The sequence below is a fragment of the Ursus maritimus genome, unplaced genomic scaffold (assembly GCF_017311325.1).
Source record: "Ursus maritimus isolate PB19 unplaced genomic scaffold, ASM1731132v1 scaffold_26, whole genome shotgun sequence".
NCBI classification, from domain to species: Eukaryota; Metazoa; Chordata; class Mammalia; order Carnivora; family Ursidae; genus Ursus; species Ursus maritimus.
This window is the reverse complement of record NW_024425119.1, coordinates 10983524-11004438: the sequence shown is the minus strand read 5'-3', so window position 1 is coordinate 11004438 and position 20915 is coordinate 10983524. Positions and strand designations below refer to the sequence as shown.

General features: G+C 40.3%; 1 protein-coding gene across 1 annotated transcript in view; it reads left to right on the top strand.

Moving 5' to 3' along the window:
* The first annotated feature begins 18883 nt into the window (after window positions 1–18883).
* Window positions 18884–20915, top strand: part of STYK1 (serine/threonine/tyrosine kinase 1) — a 40811-nt gene continuing 38779 nt past the window's right edge. Inside the window, exon 1 of the mRNA XM_040642160.1 lies at window positions 18884–19390. The gene's annotated coding sequence lies outside the window, so the exon portion shown is untranslated. The remainder of the gene's footprint in view (window positions 19391–20915) is intronic.

The window sequence follows — 20915 nt, the reverse complement described above, 5'->3', positions numbered from 1 at the left end:
CTTGCAGCCTGAGGTTTTCAACACCAACTGCCGTGTTCTATGTTTACATGTGTTTTCAGAAAAGAGGAAGAGGGGCCCCTTTCCAACTGCACTAGAAATTTCTTCCCCCAGGGAAGATGGTGCCCTCAGATTGAGAAATGTTACAGTATACGTCAGTGCTATGTAGTTACTTTTCAGATACACTGCACCTTTCAGATTTATTTGTCCTTTAAATCAGATGCATGTTTAGCCTAGGTCTGTGCCAAGCATTATTCTGGCAGCTAGGAGGGAACAAACCAACAAGAGACTCTATGTAGTCCCACTGAGCTTGCATTTTAGTGAGTCAATATCGAGAATAACTAAACAAATGTGAAATTTAATGTCAGATGGTAATAAATATTATAAAAGAAAAACATGGTAGGAAGGATAAAGATTGGAATAATTTTAAGAGGTACCTTTATTTTAAATGAGGGGGGCGATCTCTAAATGATAACAGTATGTAAATGGATTCATGAGGTGTGAGATAAATAACCATTTGAATATTTAGAGAGAAGAACATTCCAGGCAGAGACACCAGATGAAAAGACTGCAGGCAGGGAACGTGCGTGCTGGCCTATTTAAGAAATGGCAAGCGAGGGGCGCCTGGGTGGCACAGCGGTTAAGCGTCTGCCTTCGGCTCAGGGCGTGATCCCGGCGTTATGGGATCGAGCCCCACATCAGGCTCCTCCGCTATGAGCCTGCTTCTTCCTCTCCCACTCCCCCTGCTTGTGTTCCCTCTCTAGCTGGCTGTCTCTATCCTGTCGAATAAATAAAATCTTTAAAAAAAAAAAAAAAGAAATGGCAAGCGAGGGAAAGCGGAGGTTCAAGAAACTCGTATTGCCTTGCAAGTTCAAAAAAAATCAAAGTTGGGTTTTTGCACAAGGCAAAAATATTCAAAGGTATAAAGTAGTTTATGAAGAAATGTCATCTTAGTTCTGATTCCCTCAAGGCAACCAGGTAGTATGTTTTAAAAAAAAAAAATTTCAAATTTTTTTACGTTCGTGTGTGTGTGTGTGTGTGTGTGTGTGTGTGTGTGTGTGTGTTTGGCAAACTGATGCAATTCAGGGAGGGGGAAGGGATTTTAATTGTTGTTCTAAAAACAAACATTAGATAGACCTGTTTTTAAAATTCTATGGTAAATTTACTGCTCTGCTGGTATTCTAACTGCCCCCCACCTTTCCTGCTCATTTTAAACAATTTTATTGTGGAGTCTTTTGAACATTTTTTAAATGTCTTAACACTACACACTTGGCACTGACATTTTTGCCCATGTAATTATCTTTACTGTTGTCCCATTATCGAGTGTAGGTAGAGTCCTCTCATCATTTGTACTGTCTGCACAGCATTTCAACTGTACAGCTATCTGTAATTTTGTCAGCCCTCTTACCGGCTATGTAGAATTTTTTAAAAATTGCGATTATAGGGGTGCCTGGGTGGCACAGCGATTAAGCGTCTGCCTTCGGCTCAGGGCGTGATCCCGGCGTTATGGGATCGAGCCCCGCATCAGGCTCCTCCGCTATGAGCCTGCTTCTTCCTCTCCCACTCCCCCTGCTTGTGTTCCCTCTCTCGCTGGCTGTCTCTATCTCTGTCAAATAAATAAATAAAATCTTTAAAAAAAAATGCAATTATAAACACTTTATGTCATAGTCCCAACATCCTTACCTCTAAATACTATCCATCTGTTTCCGGGTTTACTGTTACTCTATTTCTAGAGAAAAAACAGTGTAACTGCATGCAAGGAGTTGGGGGGAATCTTTGGTAGTGGGTGTAAGTACAGCCCTAAAACACTGGTTGAAGGTATAGAGGAAATCCAATATGAATCGGATGTGATGTGAGGATGGCCCTGAAATAAGTTGGTTTTTTTTGTTTGTTTTTCTTTTTCTTTTTACATCAAGGGATCGGGGACTTGAATTGCTTTGTCAAGATACAGAGGCTATCTGGGTGGGAACACAGCCAAAGATGAACTAGAAGGCTGTCATCTGGTGAACACACATCAGCTGTGAGTGGTAATAAGCTCATGAATTTTGCGTATCTGATGGAATAGCACGTGTAGAGAAGCCCTACACAGCTCCAAATATTTGCATGCCTGCTATTTGCCAAGAGCGATGCTTGGTGCTTTTGTATCACAAATAGCCCAACTGACACAGTATTCTAAGGGGCTCCTGCATTTATTGCAAAGGTGCAATTTTGGGGGGGGGGTCCCTTGGTGGGCACGAAGCAAAGGTGCCATTATTTGAAAGTACTTTTGCTCTTAGTGGAATGGAAAACTGTACTTAAACAGACTAATACTTTGAGATTTTGAAGTAATAGAGTTCTTTAAATCTTAGAGCTGATGCAGATTGAAACTTCTGGAAAGCTAGTACTTGGTTTCAGTTCAAAAGAGGAGAAAATAAATGTAATCTCTTGACTCCAGAGGAGTGGTTTTGTGTATCATGGCGTAAGTGTCTTTCTTGTTTAATAGAAATCTAGAAAGGAAACGGGCTGTTATAAATCTCTAAAAATTAGATAGTCTTGTCCAGCAAAGATGATATACTAGTTTTGTCATTTTCTTTCTTTTTTTTTTTAAAGATTTTATTTATTTATTTGACAGAGATAGAGACAGCCAGTGAGAGAGGGAACACAAGCAGGGGCAGTGGGAGAGGAAGAAGCAGGCTCATAGTGGAAGAGCCTGATGTGGGGCTCGATCCCAGAATGCCGGGATCACACCCTGAGCCGAAGGCAGACGCTTAACCACTGCGCCACCCAGGCACCCCTAGTTTTGTCATTTTCTTAGGGTGAAAGCATTTCATCTGACAATCTAGTTCCAGAATCACCCAGATTTTCACAACAGGAATGGCAAGCTGTAATGGAGCCGAAATCCACACTGGTGACATGATAAAGTTGCATTCCTTGTCAATCCCTCCCTACACCTCTGTAGTTTGCTCAGTCTTCTATTAAGAGGGCTATAGCATGGAGGCATGTGATAGAAGAGATGAGACATCACTACCATGTTATTACCGTAGTATCTTTTCGTGCATTGATCTCACTGTTTCATTCATAGAGGACTTCACGGGTGGGGTTCAAAATTACTCCTGTGCCTACTGCGTGGACATGGCACCACGGGTCAAAGTCCCTTTCATCAGTTGAGAACAGAACTTCTCAAGCAATAAAAATACTGAGGATAGTGTGTGTGTGTGTGTGTGTGTGTGTGTGTGTGTGTGTGTTATTATGAAACTCCTAAACCATTTTCCAGAACGGCTGTTAGAGCTGAACTGTGTCCCTCCTAACTTCATGGTGAAGTCCTCACCCCCACTACCTCAGAATGTAACCATATTTGGAGAGTAGGTCTTTGAAGAGGTGATTAAGTTAAATGAGGCCCTGATCTGATAGAACTGGTGCTGTACAAAATGAGGAAGATGCAGACATTGGCGGCTCACGTGCCCAGAGGGAGGACCACATGAAGAGGCAGCAAGAGGGCAGCCGTCTGGAAGCCAAGAGAGGCCTCAGGAGAAGCCAGAACCGCTGGCACCTTGACCTTGGACTTCCGGCTCCAGAACCCTAAGAAAATAGATTTCTGTTGTTTAAGCCGCTCCGTCTGTGGTGTTTTGTTGTGACAAACTTAGCAAACTAATACCTGTCATTTTAATTTGCAGCAGCAACGTGTGGGTGTCTCTCCACATCCTTGTCGGCATTTGGTACTGTCACTTTCAAAATCTGAGCTCTTCTCTGTGTCTGGTGATATGTATTGTGGATTTCATTTACATTTCGCTAATAGCTGATGATGTTGAAATGTTTTCATGTGCCTGTTTGCCATGTAGTTTTCCTCTCTGGTAAAATGTCTGTTCATGTCTTTTATAAATTTTTTTACTGGACTTTATTTTGGTTTTGCCTTAAACTATTTAAATTTTAAGAGTTCTTTATGTAATCTGGTTATGAGTTCTTTGTCAGCTATTTGCAAATACTTTTTCTTCAGTTTGTGACTTGTCTTTTCATCCTCTTTAACACTGCTTTTTGTAGAGCAGAAGTTTTTAATTCTCATGAAGTCTAATTTATTATTTTTTCTTTAGGGATTGTGGTATTGGTTTCACACCTAAGAACTCTTTACCTAGCCTAAGTCTAGAAGATTTTCTTCTGTTTTTCTCTCAGATAATTTTTGTATGAGATGTAAGATTTAGGGTGGGTTTCAATTTTTTGCCTATGGATTTCCAGTCATCCTAGAACCATTCCTTGAAAAGACTATTCTTACTTAATTGCATGGCTTTTATACCTTTGCTAAAATCCAGTTGGCCGTACTCAATGTGGGTTTATTTCTGGGGTCTTTATTCTGTTCCATTGGTCTGGTTTGTCTATCCCTCCACCAATAACACATTGTCTTGAGTACTGTAAATAATAAAATCAGGTAGAATGATCCCCTCCCCCTTTATTCTTTTTTCAAAATTATTTTAGCTATTCTGGCTTTTTTTTTGCCTTTCCTTGTACATTTTGGGATAAGCTTGTCTGTTTCTACAAAAAGTCTTGCTAGGATTTTGATAGGAAATGTATCGAGTCCACAGATCAATTTGAAGAGAATTGACATTGAGTCTTCTAATCCATGAACATGGCATGTGTCTATTTCTTCAAATCTTTGATTTTTTTCATCAGTATTTTGGTTTTTAGCATACAAGTCCTGTACATGTTTTGTTAGATCAATACCGAAGTATTTCATTTTGTTTTCAGTAATTGCAAATGGTATTGTTTTTAATATCAGCTTCCTCTTGCTCATCACTAGTATATAGAAATATAATAGATTTTTATATGTAGACCTTGTATCCTACAAATTCAATGAACTTATTTGTCAGTTCCAGGATTTATTTATTTATTTATTTATTTATTTATTTATAGAACAGGATTTTCTTTATGTTATTTGCAAATACAGGCATTTTATTTCTTCCTTTCTAATGTGTGTCCCCTTTATTTCCTTTTCTTGCCTTATTGTATTGGCCGGCTAGGCCCTCCCATACTACACTGACTAAGAATGGTTAGAGTGAATATTCTTGCCTTGTTTCCAATATTAGGGGTGGAGGGGGAGAGCATTCAATCTTTGAACATTAAGTATCATGTTCGCTGTAGGGTTTTTTAGATGTTCTTTATCAAGTTGAGGAAGATAGCTCTATTTCTAGTTTGCTGGGAGTTTTCATTCTGACTGGGTGTTGAATTTTGTCTAATACTTTTTCTGCATCAGTTGATATAATCATGATTTTTTTCTCTTGAGCCCATTAATGCGGTGGATTACATTGGTTGCTTTTCAATATGAAGCCAGTCTAGTATCCCTGGAATAAATGCACTCAGTCATTGTTATGATCTGAGTGTTTGTATCCTGCCCAGAGTAATATGTTGAAATTCTAATGCCAATGTGATGGTGTTAGGAGGTGGGGACTTGGGAGCTGCTTAGATCATGATGGTGGAACCCTTACAAATGGGATTAGTGTTCTTATAAAAGAGGACTCACAGAGATCTCTAGCCCATTACCTTGTATGAGGACACAGTGAGAAGAAGACACTGGCCAAAAACCTGGAAGAGCACCTTCACCAGAACATTTACCCTGTGGGCACCTAAATCTTGAACTCTCAGCCTTCAGAACTATTGGAAATCAATTTCTAAGCTACCCAATTTGGGGTATTTTGTTATAGGATCCTGAACAGACTAAGACTCTTATACTGTATAAATTTTTAAATATAATATTCGATTTAATTTGCTAATATTTTGTTCCAGATTTTTTTAAAGATTTTATTTATTTATTCATTTGACAGAGATAGAGACAGCTGGTGAGAGAGGGAACACAAGCAGGGGGAGTGGGAGAGGAAGAAGTAGGCTCATAGCAGAGGAGACTGATGTGGGGCTCGATCCCAGAACGCTGGGATCACGCCCTGAGCCGAAGGCAGACGCTTAACCGCTGTGCCACCCAGGCGCCCCTCCAGATTTTTTTTATCTCTGTGCATGAGGGATATATTTTCTTTTTGTACTGTTCTGCTATCAGGGTAATATTGGCCTTATAAAATGAGCTTGGAAGGGCTCCTTCCTCTTTTACTTTCTGGAAGACATAGTGTAGCGTTGTTAATTTTTCTTCAAACATTTGGTAGAATTCCTCAGTGAAATGATCTGAGTCTAGAGATTTCTTTTTTGAGAAATTTTAACTCCCAATTTAATTTAATAGTAATGGGCCTATCCAAATTATTTCATATTGGGCGAGTTGTGGTAGTTTGTGTTTTTTGAAGAATTGGTCCATTTTATCTAAGTCATCAAATGTATCTGTGAAGAGTTATTAAGGTATTTCTTTATTGTCCTATGTCTGCAGAAATGGTAGTGATATGTTTCATTCCTGATGTTTATAGCTTTCTTCTTTTTTCTTTTTTTTAGTCTCACCAGAGTTTTCAACTTCTTTTTTTTAAAGATTTTATTTATTTGCAAGAGAGAGAGACAGAGATAGTGAGAGAGAGAGTGAGTGTGGAGGAGAGGGAGAAGCAGGGTCCCCACTGAGCAGGGAGCCCAACATGGGGCTTGATCCCAGGACCCTGGGATCATGACCTGAGCCAAAGGCAGATGCTTAACAGACTGAGCCACCCAGGTGCCCCAGGTTTTCAACTTTAATGATCTTTCCAAAACCCAGCTTTTTGTTTTATTGATTTTTTTTTCTGGTTTTCTATTTTTTATTTCATTGACTTCTCTATTATTTTCTTCTTTTGGCTTGTTTTGGGTTTATTTTGTTCTTTTTCTGATTTTCAGATTATTGATTTGAGACTTTTCTCCTATTTTTTTTTTTCATGTAGGCTCCACACCCAGTGTAGAGCCCAATGAGAGGCTTGAACTTATGACCCTGAGATCAAGATCTGAGCTGAGATCAAGTCACATGCTTAACAGACTGAGCCATCTAGGTGCCCCCTCACCTATTCTAGTATAAGCATTTTAATGCTATAAATTTCCCTCTCAGTACTGCTTTATCCGTACCTCACAAATTTCAAATGAATTTACATTTTCATATAGCTTAGTGTATTTAAATTTCTCTTGAGACTTTCTCATTGACCCATTAAGAAGTGTGGTGTTTAATTTCCAGGTGCTTAGTGATTTCTTTCTGTTATCTTTCTGATATTAATTTCTAGTTTTATCCATTATAGTCAGAGAATACACTGTGATTTTAATGCTTTAAAATTTGTTAAGTATTATTTTGGTTTATGGCCTAGGATATACACTATCTTAGTGAATGTTTTGTGGCTTTCTAAAAAAGAATTTTGTTATTTTTTTGGGTGGAGTGTTCTATAAATGTCAACCAGATCCTGTTGATTGTTGGTGTTGTTAAGTTTTTCTATATTCTTGCACTGAGGGAGCATTTAACTGTCTGGGCCCAGTGGTCTCTGTTGTGTGAACATGATACTGCTAAGTTTTGGGGGAGACAAAAGAAATCTGGGGCCCTATACTGACAGAGTTTGTTGAAAGACCTACTCTGAGCCAGCCCATGTGAAGTAAGGCCAAGATCTCAGCACCTCTTCTGTTTTGAAACCTCTATTGTGGACTCCTATAGACCTAACTTAAACCTATCATAGCTCCTTCAAAGGTTAAGGAATTGGGTGGGAAAAAATACAAGATTATAAAAATTTTGTGGAAAAAAAAGTAAGAAATTATGGTATCATTAACTTAGAAACTTTAAAGTTTCTTGCACAAATGAAGAATACATTAAGTACTAACGTTCTCGTTTCAGAACTTCACAACAATCATGGCTAGTTTTTTGTTGTTGTTGTTTTGTTTTGTTTTGCTTTTTTAAAGTTTGCTCCATGCCTAATGTGGGGCTTGACCTCATGGTCCTGAGGTCAGGAGTCACATGCTTTACCGACTGAGCCAGTCAGATGCCCCCTGGCTAGCCCTTTTGTTGCCATTTAGTAAGTAAGGGCATTGTGGATCTAGGTCACATGAGTTTATTATAAGGCTCAAACCCACAGAAATAAAGGCCATAGAGAGAAAAGACTGGAAAGGAGTAGATCGAGATTCAAGCCCAAAGCTTTCATGATTTTTAACCTCAAGCTACTCACTCAGTGTCATGGTCTCAATGTCTTTGTCTGAGAGGAAAGGAATTGTATAAATCAGTGGGGTTTTTTTTTTTTTTTAATATTGTATTTATTTATTAGAGAGAGAAAGAGAGATTCAGAGAATGAGTGGGGGGAGGGGCAGAGGAAGAAGCAGACTCCCTGTGAGCCCAACCCAGGATTCGATTCCAGGAACTCGGGATCATAACCTGAGACCAAGGCCGACTCTTAACCGACTGAGCCACCCAGGCACCCTGAATCAGTGGTTTTCAACTGGTGGTCAGAGTGAAGTAATTTCAGAATTATCCTCCGCCTTCCCTCCACTCTAATATGCCATTGTCCTTTGTGTTACTCTGTCAAGGTCACACGTAGAGATGGCACCAGCGAATTACAATTCACTGGCTGAGATTTGTAATCTATATCTGTACATAATTATAGGGCAAGGTTCATGGAAGCAACAGCTGACGTAGAGCGTTCCAGGTGTGTGGGAACAACGTTGTGCTGTAAGTGTAATTAACTCAGTTAAGTGAGAGGTTGAACAAGGATCAGACACTTTGCCCTTAATGCTCACTTCATGTTGGTTCAGAATATGTCTTTAAGTTGTAATACTAGAGCGTTTTTGACAAGTATAGTTTGAGATAACTCTGAAGTTGTTCAAAGCAAAACATACTAGTAATGGTTAAAAATGACTGAAGTCATTTTCTTTACAGGGCAGAACTTTCCAGGTCTTTCCCTGCCTACACCTCTGCTTCGTCCTGTTCCCCCTCTTTCTCCTTCGACATTAAATTACTGCTGGTACCTGTGCAGTTAATCATTTTCCATCTCCCAAACAAGCAGCAATCGGTGGATATCGAGATGGTGGTTGTTAATTTTATCAGTACCATCTTTCCTTACAGATATGACGGCAGTTGAAAGATAAAACCCAGGAAGATTTTCCAATGCTGTTGATCTGCATTTCCCGTCCCAGTCTCACTCGTCACCACGCCCATTTGTGTACTTCTGCCTTAGAGGGTGCAGGGGTTCGTTTTTTTCCCCTGCTACAACTCTCAGGAAGAAATTCCCTGAGGTTAATAAATAGAAGACTCTGTTGTACAGTTTTTCTCATGATACGTTCCTAGTGATTCCATGTGATATTATTCAAATTTAGATAGTGTCACTATTGAGAGTAGTCATCGCTCCGTTCTTTTCATCATCCATTCTAATTAAGAAATCAATTTGGGGGCGCCTGGGTGGCCCAGCGGTTAAGCGTCTGCCTTCGGCTCAGGGCGTGATCCCAGCGTTATGGGATTGAGCCCCGCATCAAGCTCCTCCGCTGGAAGCCTGCTTCTTCCTCTCCCACTCCCCCTGCTTGTGTTCCCTCTCTCGCTGGCTGTCTCTATCTCTGTCGAATAAATAAATAAAATCTTAAAAAAAAAAAAAGAACTTAAAAAAAAAAGAAATCAATTTGAATCAATTTTTGAAGTGAGCATGCTTCCGATACACGTGTATTTTTAATATATAAACCCCATGTCCGTATGTGTGAGTATACAGTCATAGCATAGGTTATAAAAAATGAAGGTTAAAGATGAAATGTTGTGCAAAAAGTTTTTATTAATGTAACAAACTTCTTTTTTTTTATTTTAAAGATTTTATTTATTTATTTGACAGAGATAGAGACAGCCAGCGAGAGAGGGAACACAAGCAGGGGGAGTGGGAGGGGAAGAAGCAGGCTCCCAGCAGAGGAGCCTGATGTGGGGCTCGATCCCATAACGCCGGGATACGCCCTGAGCCGAAGGCAGACGCTTAACCGCTGTGCCACCCAGGAGCCACTAATGTAACAAACTTCTTACTAAGATATTTTAATAATAATCAGTATGGTGATTTAAAATGTGTTATTATTTGTAAAGGTATTGGCTTATTCTAGTTCTTTGTTCATTTTAATTTGATAGTTGGTTTCCTTGGCTGTAATAGCTGAAAAGAATATATGGGCTCAAATGGAAGAGAAGTATTTTGCCTCTGTCATATGTATTTTTTACTCCATCAACCAATTATTTAAATGTTTTTGTTGAAATTTGTATAGAAAATTTCCATTTATCTGGTATCAAAATACTTTATGTAAATCAGTTAGAAATTGTTACATAACAATAACTTTCAAAATGAATGGGAACTAGATAATTTAAAGAAGTTAGTAAATTCTTTTAAGTTTTATAATATGTAAATATGAGAGAATTCATATGTGAGCAATATTCTACTTCAGCAACAAAAACACAAGATGATATTAGTAACATTTCTAAAAACCTATTTTGAAGCCCCATAGCAAAGATTCTTTTTAAAAAAAATTCCATTTTTATTCACTTTGAACAATTTTACTCATTGTAAAAAAATCACTTTCACTTTGAAGATGTTCATTTTTTCTAAAACTATCTGCTAGGTAGCCAGTCACTGACCACAGAACAGATAGCAAATTTAGGAGACCTGCTTTTATATAAAAGGAAAATGGATAATATTTTAAATATGACAATCCTCTTAAGTATCTTGACAGTTGTTAAAACAGTAAGCACCTGAATAGGACAATTTTTTTCTTTATTTTCCCTTTTTTAACTTGTAATTTTTTGAGTATAGTCGACACACAATGTTACATTAGTGTCAGGTATGGCATAGTGACTCAACTTCTTCGTGCTGTGCTCACTATAAGACAAATGGTTTTCAGTATTACTCCCCTTGTCATTTCAAAGTATTGCTATGTTTATACTATTTAATGGTTTTGATTTTATAAAATAAACCACAATGATATCATCACAGGTTGCATTATGTTAAACATGCATGAACAAATACATCTTGCAAACGATCAACTCCTTTGTTTCATGTGATTGGCATTCTTTTCCCCAGGATCCCTCATCTTCCATATGTGACACACGGACCTTCTGACAAACATGCCAAGTGTGCCATTGTCACTTTTATATGAAAACGCAGTGAATTTTAGTGAAAGCTCACTTTTACATATTTCAAGATAAAAGTAGAAGCAAATCGTTGTATTTTCCTCCTAGTTTATATAGCTCTCACTAAGGTAACCTCAGTACCAAGCGTTGTAAATATATTATCTTCTATCTTTACTGCAAGACATACTACTTCCCTATTACTGATGTGGAAACCAGTGGCTCTGAAAAATTAGGATGCCTGCATTCCTCAGGGTAAACAATGCGAATTGCTGTAACAACCAATCTTAAATTTCAGTGGCTTAATAGAATACTTTTTTTTTTTTTCCTTGCAGATATGTTTGGTTAGGGGGCTCCCCTGGGCAGGTTTCCTCCCCGGGGCTACTTGGGAGTAGTCTCCTTCCATGCTGTGGCTCTTGTCTTTACTGTGTGGCTTCAGCCTGTCCTGCTGTCATCCAACCAGTAGATGGGGCAATGAGACAGCAAGTCTGTTTCAGACCACGAGGGACACCTCACTAATGCTCCTAGTTCATGGGCAAGAGCTAGTTACATGGCTGCACCTAGATTTCATTGCAGCTGGAGAGAAGAAATAGGTTAAGTGAGCAGAATCTACCACAGTTTGCCACAATTCCAAAGCATGAAGTGTTAAGAGGTGAGTCTGGGCTTCAATCACGGTCTGTTGATTTTCTGTTTATGCCACATTGTAGAGCAGGGCAAAGGAAGGACCTACAAAAAGAAGTTGGTTCTTCATGCTGCACTTCGTAGGGGCATAGTCAGGATGAAACCACGTCCTCAGCTTTGCTCACTCATAAACTTTCTATTTGTTAGCTTACCAAGGATTGTTTATTGTTATTTTTGTAAACATTTACAAAATATGATTTGTTAGAAATGACGTCTTAATAATCTAAACTTAAAAACTTCCCTGGGTTTATTGATATTTTTCTCCTTCCAATTCTAGGATAAACTACAATGATATATGACACAAAAAGCTCAAATAGGTGAAAAATTGACAAGAGAGTGATTTAAAGGGCAAATAAAGTTGGAGTCAAAGCTGAGGCAGAATTCAATATGCTAGCCATGAAATCCTATTCAGAGCAAAGTGGGCAAAGAATCTGGCTCTAGGATGTGTGGCAAATATAGTTCTAGGATGGAAACATAAATAGTTATAAGGTGCGCTACATCTATGAGAAGAATTAAATCATTTGCTTCAAAAACATGTATGACCACAATACATACTTAAACCAGAAGAAAATATAACCCATGGATCATTGATTCTTCCATTCATCCATTTCATGAATACTTACTGAGTGACTGTTATGTGTCAGATACTTTTTTAGTTCTGGTGATACATCTGTGACTAAATCAAAATTCTGTCCCTATATAGATAGGGAAGGGAGATGATAAATAAACAAGTAACATTTTAATGTGTGAGGGGCTGACAGGTCCTGAGAAGAGAGATGGTAAGGGTGATAGATGAATCAAGCAGGAGTGGGGGGAGTGGTCAGGAAAGGCTTCACTGACCAGATGACATGTGAACAGAGAACCAAAGGAAGGGAGGGGGTTAGCTGTGCAAAAATCTGGGATGTTCCAGCAGCAATAAGTGGCAAGGGCACTGGTCTGGAAACATGTTTTTGAAAGACATTAGGAAGCCAGGGAGGTGCAGTCAGAGAGGTACTGTGGATCTCGCGCGATGTAACAATAACAACAAAAACAACATGTTCACACCATCTGATCCAGGCATATTTCCCCCTAGGTGATGTTGAACACGCTCGACAGATTTTGCTCTTTGGTTTTTCTTTTTCTGTGCTCTATTCAGACCACTGCATTATTATAACATAAATGAATTCTTAATAGGGTTTGGGTTTCCTAATCTCAACGCGTTTCTCAATCACTTCTTAGAGACTGTAGTTATTTATAGATTTTTTAAAGTTGATTTTTACTAATGGTTTTCAGATATATGGGTACAAATATGTATTTAATAAAGCATTTAACTTGGAAAGAGAAGATCTTGGTTCAGATCCTGACTCTGAAGCATACTTTCTGTAACCACAGATAAGCCACAATCAGTGAGTCTCGATTACCCTACAGTACGATAAGAAACATATGTTCTTCACAATATCTGTCCTCTCTGCCTCATAAAGCTGTTCTAGGTTCAAACAAAATGATGAATCTGAAAGTATGTTGAGACTTCAGTTTAAGACCATTGCTTTTTCTGATCTGTTTCCCATATTTGATAAACTTGTGCCAGATATTTTGGTAGGGTCTAGAAATAGTGAAAAACTGTGGTCTCTGATCTCGGGGAGAATATAGCCTAATAGAAGAAACAGACAAAGAAACTTCTACCAGGGAGAACCACTCTGGGTGCTGAGAAGATGGAGAAGGATAGACAGCGTATATAGGAGAGGATTCAAAGTGAAGATCAGAGGGGTGCCTGGGTGGCACAGCAGTTAAGCGTCTGCCTTCGGCTCAGGGCGTGATCCCGGCGTTATGGGATCGAGCCCCACGTCAGGCTCCTCCGCTATGAGCCTGCTTCTTCCTCTCCCGCTCCCCCTGCTTGTGTTCCCTCTCTCGCTGGCTGTCTCTATCTCTGTCTAATAAATAAAATCTTAAAAAAAACAAAAAACAAAGTGAAGGTCAGAAATACTTCTTGGAGGTGAGCCAAATCCTAAAGAACCAGGAGGAATTGTTAGGAACGTTAGGAGAGGAAGGATAATACAGACATATGGAACAGAGCATGTAAATGTTTGTAGGGTCAGAGAACTTAGTACTTGTCTTTTTTTTTTTCTTATTGTAGGGAATATGAACAGTATGACTGGAAGGTATTGAGATGTGGAAAGAAAAAAGGTATTTATGGAGATGTGCAATCATTAAGAGATTTCATTCTGCAATAGTTTAAAGATTTTAGATGGAAGGAGGTGTTCCATGACAAGCCTTGCTTCTTGGAGAAATCATTCTGGCAGCAATATGAAAGATGAGATGGTGGAGACTGAGGGATGGAGACTAGTTAGAAGACTTACAGAGATTCAGGCAAGAGAAGAGGGCATGACCCAGACCACAGAAAAGGGGAAAGTGGGATGCGCGAGTTGTATAAGGTAGAAGGACTGTCCTTGATGCCAGTTGATGGGGTGGAATGGGGTGAAAAGAGTGATAAGCCTCAATGCAGCATCTCCTCAATGTGGTGATAGCCTCAAAGCCGCACAATCAAATGCAGCTTTTTGATCTGCATGATTAAGTGGATTTGGTAGTCTCAGCCTGGACCATATAGCCACTTAGGGAGACAGGTCACTTTTTGGAAAATCATACCCAGAGCGTGTTTGCAACTAATTAATATCAATCTGTAGAGAATTATTTAATGGCATGTATTAAAATCCTGTTCTTTTGGGGCGCTTGGGTGGCTCTGTTCATTAAGCGTCTGCCTTTGGCTCAGGTCATGATCCCAGGGTCCTAGGATCAAGCCCAGTGTTGGACTCCTTGCTCAGCGGGGAGTCTGCTTCTCCCCATCCCTCTGCCCTTCCTCCCCTGCTTGTGCTCTCTCTCTCTGTCTCAAATAAATAAATAAATAAATAAATAAATAAATAAAGTCTTTAAAAAAATAAAATACTGTTCTTTTTACTGATATCAATGAAGGACATAGAAACAAATTTTTTAAGTAATCGTAGGGCTTGCACTCACAACCCCAAGATCAAGAGTCGTACACTCTACCAACTGAGCCAGCCAGGTGCCTCATGAGATATGCAGACATTTTTTAATAGGTTTTTTTTTTTAATCAACTTGTAGTTGACCGCGTCTCAATAATGTAGCCAGAAAAGTGTAAGTCAGAGATTTGATTCAGGATTATCTTTAATGTTTTGCCTGAAGGGGGCTGAAATAAACAAGGTAAAATTTAAAAAAATATAAATGTACAACCCATCATAGATTGCACAAATAGAGGTTAATAATAATCTAGATTGCTATTTCCAATAGTATGACAGTTAACATTTATATAGTGCTTTCAATTTTTGAATACTTTCAAGTATATTTTCTTTTTTTTTTTTTAAGATTTTATTTATTTATTTAACAGAGAGAGAGAGAGAGCCAGCGAGAGAGGGAACACAAGCAGGGGGAGTGGGAGAGGAAGAAGCAGGCTCATAGCAGAGGAGCCCGATGTGGGGCTCGATCCCATAACGCTGGGATCACGCCCTGAGCTGAAGGCAGATGCTTAACCACTGTGCCACCCAGGGGCCCCTCAAGTATATTTTCTTACATGAACTACTCAACAACTTGATGAGATATCTATTTTTCACCTCCATTTTACAAATAAATAAATTGGGGGTGAGTGAAGCTAAGTCACATTTTTTATTTAGTATGAGGAAAAATTTTCTGGTAATCAGAGCTGTTATGGATGAAATGAGGAGCCCAGTAGCAGCTCCTTATTCTGAGGAAGTTTAGACAGGACTGGATGAGTACTTGCCCGAGATGTCATCCTGTGGGAAAGGCATCAGAGGGCAAGAATTGGGAGCAGAGGAGTTTTTTGTGTTCAAGGATTAGGGAATCACGGGATGAAAAACTTGACAAAAACTTGGAGCTAATTTACTCCATCCTCTTTATTTCACGAGTGTGAAAACTGAGACCCAGAAAAGTCAACCTGTCCAAGTTGGCGTAAGCTGTGGAAACGAGCTATAGGTCACTGAACTCTAAACCACACTGAATGATTCCATGAGAATCTTGGGGATCTTGGGAGAAAAGGGGAAGAAAGGAATGAGTGGAGCATGTGGTTGGCATAATGCCTCAAATCATCACTTTTTTCCCATGGGAAATATGAATATTCTTTCCCACAATAAAAGTAGTTGGCAAGTGAGATACTCCTTTTGTGGTCAACAACACTTATGATCTCTTACTATTTGCAGGAAACAGTACAAGGAGGTGTGAGATATGGACCTCATGCTAAAGTCTCGTCCAAGCAATGTGTGGTAGGCAGAATAATGCCCCCCCCACCCCTAGAGTTCATAATCTAATCATCAGAAGCTGTGATTATGTTATCTTACACAACAGAAGGGACTCTACAGATGTGACTAAGATTATAGACTTTTTAGATGGGAAATTATCCTGTGGGCCCAATCTAAACATCACATGAGGGATGCTTGGGTGGCTCAGTCATTAAACATCTGCCTTCAGCTCAGGTCATGATCCCAGGGTCCTGGGATTGAGTCCCACACAGGGCTTCTTGCTCAGCAGGGAGCCTGATTCTCCCTCTGCCTGCCGCTCCCCTGCTTGTGTGAGCTCTCTCTTTCCCTCTCTCTCTCTGGCAAATAAATAAATAATAAAATCTTAAAAAAAAATAAACATTATGAGTCCTTACAAGTAGAGAACTTTCCCAGTTGTGGTCAGAGACAGAGAGATAATGACAGAATAGGGGTCAGAGAAACACACATGTGATGTGGGAAGGACTAGACTGGCCATTGCTGGCTCAACTGAGAAATGTGGGAGGTGTCTAGAAGCTGGGAAAGCAAGGAAACAGATTTTCTCTAAAAGCTTCCAGAAAGGAACACAGCCCTGCCAATACCTTGATTTTAGTCTGGAGAGATGAGTGTTCCATATCTGGCCTAAAGAACTGTAAAATAATAATTTTGTATTGTTTTAGCCCCTGGGTTTGTGGTAATTTGTTACCTCAGCAACAGAAAAAGGAACAATGTATACACGTAAAGTTAAATACCCATAATCCACATTCCCTAGGACACACCAACCTGAGTTAAACATGAGGTCATCCTGGTGTTAGCCCATGTTCTTTTGTCTTTGTCTTTAGTTAGTTGCGGGACCTCAGAATTATTTCAAAAACCAGTTCCTCAACTGGCTTTGGGAGTCCTCAGGGCAGTGGAATACCTTGTAAATTTTCGCCAATCCAAATCCCGGCCCCTACGTGGAGTCTACACCTGTTTCCTTCTCTGCCTTAGATTCGCTCTGCTGACGTCTACTGTCCTCTCGGGGCCTGAGAAGCCCAGTTAGGTGCCAGGCGTTGCTACAGTGATTCCATTGCTGACTCCATTGACAGCCTCCCATCAGGACTGCTCTGTTTTCCCTGTGCGGGGCAAGCCTTCCAGGCAGGCTTGAACATCCTGCTGCCCCCCTATGGTGAAGCTGGGCTGCATTTTCAGATAAAGTCGGAGAATCTGTCTGCCCCACTTCTGTGTTAAATGCCTTTGAAACAGTTCCAAAGCAGTGCTACCCAAGGTCTAATATAGTTTGGGGATGTTGTTGCTTTGGAAAATAACTCTACCAGTTACAATTACAGTCTCCTTTCCCTAGGACTCAGTTTTAAGTCCTGCCCTGACTCTCTTTTTCCTTATAATTAATGATTTCCCAGGGGTTTCTCCATGCCTCATGTAAATAGATTTCAGGAGTATCCACCGCACCAGATTCCAAGCGGGGATCCTTGACAATTGCAGGAATCTTACAAGTGAGAATAAACTAAGTAACAGCTGAACGGATTGTTGCAGGAGTTCTGAAGAGAGCAGACTCTAGCAAAGCCTCGCCTGGAGTAAACTGCAGAATGAAGAGGTCTCCAGGGGATAGTTCAGTGTGAATTCCTACAGTTCAACACTTCACAGGAGCAGAGCACATAACGAGCGCTCAGACCAACGCTTAATGAATTAATTGTGAGGCAGAAATAACCACCTGGCAGGAATGGCTGGACGGAAGCATTGCTGAAAATGAGTCAGAGGACCAGACATTTTGAGAAAGAGGCAATAATTGAAATGATAAAGGAATGAACACTTGGAGACAAAAAAAAAAAAAAAAAAAGAAATAACAGATATCTAGCCACTTTATTCATCAGTATAAATGTGAGACCTCCTGTTTATACCTTCCGTTTACCTAGCGCTATATCTAATAGGTACTTAGGTGCTTCTGTGTCTGAGCATTGCTATTTCCAGAATGTTCTCTATCTCAGAAATTTAAAAAATTTTCGTCTTTTGTTTGAATTGCTCAATATAATTGGAGAGTAAATTCTGGCCTCTTCCTCTTTGTTGTATTTTGCTTTTTTAAAAAATCCCTATGTCCTAAGAGGTTATAACTTCTCTCACTGTAATGGTTCCTTCACAATGACAAAATTTTAAAACAGAATTCTGTATATTAGAATGGGGATGTAGCAGTGTAATTGGGTGCTGCCCGAATTACAAATATGAACGAGCTACAGCCTCTGCCTCAGGAGATTCCGATGCTTGGGGAGGCAGAGTAGGAGACCGCATAATACAAAGCTCAGAGCAGTTCACTTATTAATCATGACCTAAAAGATGGGAAGAACAGTTGGCTGATGAGACTTCATCCTTTTCAAAGAAATTAATGTAAACTTCATATAACATAACATTACCCATTAGCCATTTTAAATGTACAACTCAGTGACATTTAGTACAGTTCATCCAATATTAAAAGAGCTCTGAAGGAAGAAAAATTTCAATAGAGAAGCCTCTAGAGTACTAAAATACCTCAGTCTCTAAATACTCACCTAAATTCTTTCTGTTTGGTATGTTATCAATGCTGAGCAAACTGGTCACCTATTTAAGTTATCTGTGACCCGCGTTTCTTTAATAGAACTTGTATTAAGGGTTAGTATCTAATTTGGAATTCTTTCAGCCGTGTATTTTCTTTCGTGTTTCCTCTGATTGTAAATTCCATGTGGGCAGGTAACATAACTACTTTCATTTATGCTATATCCCTAGAGTGTATTTAGAAAGCATATGCTAATGACCGATTACCTACTACTGATACTTTTATTTTCATTTATTCCTTAGCAACTCCCCAGGAAAGGCTTGAGGTTGCGATTATCCCAGGAGAGGACTCATCAAGCTAAATCCTGATCAAATCCCGACCTTTTTGAGCACCCATGAAGGCTGCTGCTACAAGGTCGGACATGAGGTGGCGCTGTTGCGCTTCATCACGACTTCCCATTTTTCACTTGGACTGACGTCTCCTTTCTACCTGACCTTGTAGCAATCACTAGACGCGGCACTCAGTAGATCAGCAGCAAGTGCAGCGTTTACAGTTTCAGCAGAGGTTTCCTGCTGGCTAGTGTGTGGTGAGTCCCGGAAACCTCAGTGCCCACAGACTTCCCTTTGTGGGAGCCCGCCCAGACTCCATCCTTTGCTGGCAGCCACGCCCCACCAGTGGGAAGGAGGGACTGAAAAGCATTTCCTTGAGGCTGGCACACCTTGTCGTACCCAAACCGATCATTTTTTTCCCCTGTGGCTGGGCCGGTGACATCTGAAAGCAGAGTGGCCGGAGGGGGGACACGGTAGTGAACTGGGGTTGGGGGGCAGGAAGGGTGGGACCTGGATGGCAGTGATGCCACTAGGGGTGGACCTGGACGTTCTGGAAGAAAAGAGCGAGGACCAGAGTGGGACGGTTGTGAGCGGCGATTCGAAGTTTATGTGAACGAACAATACTCACCAGGTGAATGAACCTGTATTTCTTTGGAAGGAACATCTTGTGGGTTTTGACTTTTATGTGTTTATGACTGTACAGTGTGATATGCCGTTCCTTGGTGACCGAATTTCTGTTTTCTTCTTAATCTGTCTTCTCTTTTTCTGTGCCTCTTTCCCTTCTCCCTATCTGTCAACCTCGTCCCCATTTTGTCTCCTTTCTTTCCCTTTCATTTCGGTGACCGTGGCCTCTTCCTGTTAGGAGTCCCCTGGTCATCCGAGTGTCTCGTACATGTCAGACCGAGCTTGCTCCCTGCTACTCAGTGAGAGCCGTCAGCAGTTGTGGAAATCAACCACCAAAGCTCCTGTCCGGTGCAGCACACACACACCGAAATGCACCTGGAAACCGTGCCCTCCACTTGACTGACCCTCCCCAGTACTCCTCGCTCCTGCGACGGGCCAGCCAGTTCTCTCAGTGAGACTCGGGGTCGTACAACTGACCCTTGAACAACCCAGTTTGAGTGGTGCAGTACTGTAAATGTATTTTCTCTTCCTTATGATTCTTTAAAGTGCTTTCTCTAGCTTACTTATAAGAATACAGTATATAATACGTATAATCTACAAAATAAGTGTTGCTCGATTGTTTATGTTATTGGTAAGGCTTCCGGTCAACAGGCTATTAGTAGTTAAGTTTTGGGGAATCAAAAGTTATATGCTTATTTTCTGCTGCTCAGGGGATCGGTGTCCCTAAACCCTGCATTGTTCAAGGGTCAACTATACAGGCAGACTTCAGAGATATTGTGGGTTTGGGGTTTGGTTTCAGACCACTGCAATAAAGCAAATATTGTGATGAAGGGAGTCAAATGAAATGTTTGATTCCAGTGCAAACAAAAGTTATGCTTACACTGTACTGTAGTCCATTAAATGTGCAATAGCATGATGAGTAAAAAAAACAATGTGCATACCTTAATTAAAAATACTTTATTGGGGGCACCTGGGTGGTTCAGTCAATTAAGCGTCTGTTTTCAGCTCAGGTCATGATCCCAGGGTCCTGGGATCCAGCCCCACATCAGGTTCCCTGCTCAGCGGGAGTCTGCTTCTCCCTCTCCCTCTGCCTGCTGCTCTGCCCACTTGTGCTCTCTCTCTCTCTGTCAAATAAATACATAAAGAAACTATTTCTTAAAAAAATAATAATTTATTGCTCGGGGGCTTGGATGGTGCAGTTGGTTAAAGTGCCAGGCTCTTGTTTTCCGCTCAGGTCGCGATCTCAGGGTCTTGAGATAGAGCCAAGGCTCCAAGCTCAGTGTGGAGTCAGCTTAAGACTCTCTTTCCCAGACGCCTGGGTGACTCCGTTAGTTAAGGTTCTGTCTTCGGGTCAGATCATGATCCCAGGGTCCTGAGATCTAGCCCTATGTCAGGCTCTCTGCTCAGCAGGGAATCTGCTTTTCTTTCTTTCTGCTGCTCCCCCTGCTTGTGCTCTCTCTCTGTCTCTCACAAATAAATAAATAAAATCTTTTAAAAAAATTATCATTATTTAAAAAGAAAGACTCTCTTTC